Raw genomic sequence first — 2,591 nt, 5'->3', positions numbered from 1 at the left:
GGGGCGCGGGGGGAGGGGGCGCGGGGGCCGGGCCCTCCCCGGCTGCGCTCCGGAAACCTGGAGATCTCGTTGCTGAAATGCGCGCTGTCCAGGGCTTGCGCCGCCGCCGCTTTCCAGGGTGGCCCTTCCGCCCTTGGCACGAGTCCGGGAAGCCGCGGGGCGCAACAGGCTGGCGCCCTGGAGTCAGGCGCACCGATTACAAGGCTGGCTCCGACTCCTAAGGGCCTCGAGGCCTTGGACAAGCCGCTTCCTGTCTGGAGCCTCGGTTTATGCTATTGTGAAATGGGATCACAATGGCTATGTCACGGCATCCGAGAGGGCTTGTCACACACAGCGGCTGCACAGACGTGCGGCTGTTACGGTGGGTGCGGCCACGCCCCGGAGCCCGAGCGTTCATTCACGTATCTGCTCCTCAACCCCCCGCGCACCGTCCAGAGCGGGCACTTCTAGACTGGCCACTCGGTGACCAATAAGGCAACGCTCTCGTGCGTTTACCTCTTAAGAGGGAGACGGGAAGTCAACCTGGAGTCAAGAATACACTTTGGCAAGGACGGAGCGTGGAGCCGAAGAGGCAGAAGGGAGGGGAAAGCAGGAGGGAAGGAGGAAGCCCTCACATCCGAGGGGGCGGTCGGGGAAGGCCTCTCTAAGAGGGCGCAAGTGGGCTGCGCCCTGCATAGCGGAAGATCTAGGGAAGAAGCATTCCAGGCAGAGAGAAGAGCTGCTGTCAAGGCCCTGAGGCAGGAAGGAGCGGAGGGTAGCGAGCAGCTCTGAGGAAGCCAGTGCGGCTGCAGCTGGTGTGAAGGTGAGACGGTCTGCATCCACCCTCTCCCTCCAGAGCCACTTTGCTCTCATGCACGGATCTCTCTTCTTACCTGCTGCTTAGCTGATCAGAGTCCGTTTCCTCATCTGTCAGTCAGGAATCCAGAGCCTCTCTCTCTCTCTCTCTCTCTCTCTCTCACACACACACACATACACACACACACACTTTTTACGTCCGTCCTAATTTCTATGACATCAACGAGTTATGAGATGACCATCGTATTCTAAGGGGAGAAAACGAAAGCCCGAGCTGCAGCAGCCGGCCGAGAGGCACACAGCTGGCGACTGGTATGCAGGGGAGTCTGGTTCCACCGTCCTGGCTCTGGGAAGATTGCATGAGACGCGGTGTGAAAGCCCACTCAGCCTCGGCAGCTCCGAGGGCCATTCCCTTTTTCCTATTCTCTCTGGACTCTCAGGCTCACTGAGGTGAGGGGACGGAGGGATGCTGCACCCTTGAGTTTCAGTCCTTCCTGGGGACCGCGGAGAAAACAGGGCTCAGGGAGGGCGAGTGACATGCCTGAGGTTGCACAGCACTGCGTGGCAGAAGTGGGACTGGGACCCAGTTCCTCCGGCTCTGCGTCCCCGACGGGGCCAGGGTAGAGTGGAGCACCTGAGTGACTGGCAAACGGCACCAGAACCGCACGGTGCTTCCCAACCCACCCTCCTACAGCAAATCTTTGAATGATCAAGCTTCCTACACCGGGGACTTCCCTCCCTGACAAAAATGCAGCCATGGGCATAGTTCATGTTTCCGTGGGCTTAACATGTCACCCGCCCTCCCCTGCCCCCACCCTGTGTTTCCTGGAGGTGGACACGATTTTCATAACATTGCAGACACGGCAGAGGCCACAACCGTGAGGCTTCGGCAGGACCGTTTTGTTTCAGCTCCGATGTCTAGTGAGTTCTCAGAGGCACTTTACAAAGGAGGTTGCTCCCCTCCCACGCAGAGAGGTCTCACCTCTGCACAGCAGCAGAGCAGCCGCGAAGCCACATCCCTGTGACTCCCAAGCCGGGGCCCCAGCAACTCCCCTCGGAGCCCCCTCCACGTGGGGATTATTTCATCACATCCGTTTTCCAGAAGAGGAAACTGAGGCTCAGAGCACAGGCGGGCCCTGATCGCAGAGCCGGCACCAGCACCCCTTTCCTGGGTTTCCTGTCCTGCCCCAGTGAGGCTCCCTGGGGGGGGGGGCAGGACACCCATCTGCATATTCACTGGTTTTTGGCATTTCCTCCTTTTTTTTTTTTAATTTTTAATGTTTTATTTATTTCTAGGAGAGAGAGAGAGAGTCAGCGTGAGCAGGGGAGGGTCAGAGAGAGAGGGAGTCACAGACTGAAATAGGCTCCAGGCTCTGAGCTGGCAGTCAGCACAGAGCCCGACGCGGGGCTCGAACCCACGAACCGCGAGATCATGACCTAAGCGAAAGTCGGACGCTTAACCGACTAAGCCACCCAGGCGCCCCTGGCATTTCCTCCTTAAAAACAAACTTACATGTCTGTTTCTTGTATGTTATGCTGTTATTTCAAAACAGGGCAGATGGCAAAGACCCCGGCTTTCAGAAGCAAGTGCCAGGAGCGCGGGCACCCGGGCTGTGTTTACAGGACACCGCGGCTGTTTTCGATTTCCAGGGGGGCACCAGCCCCAGGGAGTCTCCACAAACTGGGCTCTGAGGCCCACAGGGAAGTGGTGCTGGGACGGCTGCAGCCGCCACTCACTCTCGAGGCTCCTCTGGAAACGCCTGCACCCCCCCACACCCCCGCCCCCCCCTGCGCCC

Source organism: Crocuta crocuta, unplaced genomic scaffold (genome assembly GCF_008692635.1).
Source record: "Crocuta crocuta isolate KB4526 unplaced genomic scaffold, BGI_CrCroc_1.0 scaffold296, whole genome shotgun sequence".
Taxonomy (NCBI): domain Eukaryota; kingdom Metazoa; phylum Chordata; class Mammalia; order Carnivora; family Hyaenidae; genus Crocuta; species Crocuta crocuta.
The sequence above is the reverse complement of the archived record's forward strand: the minus strand, read 5'-3'. Positions refer to the sequence as shown.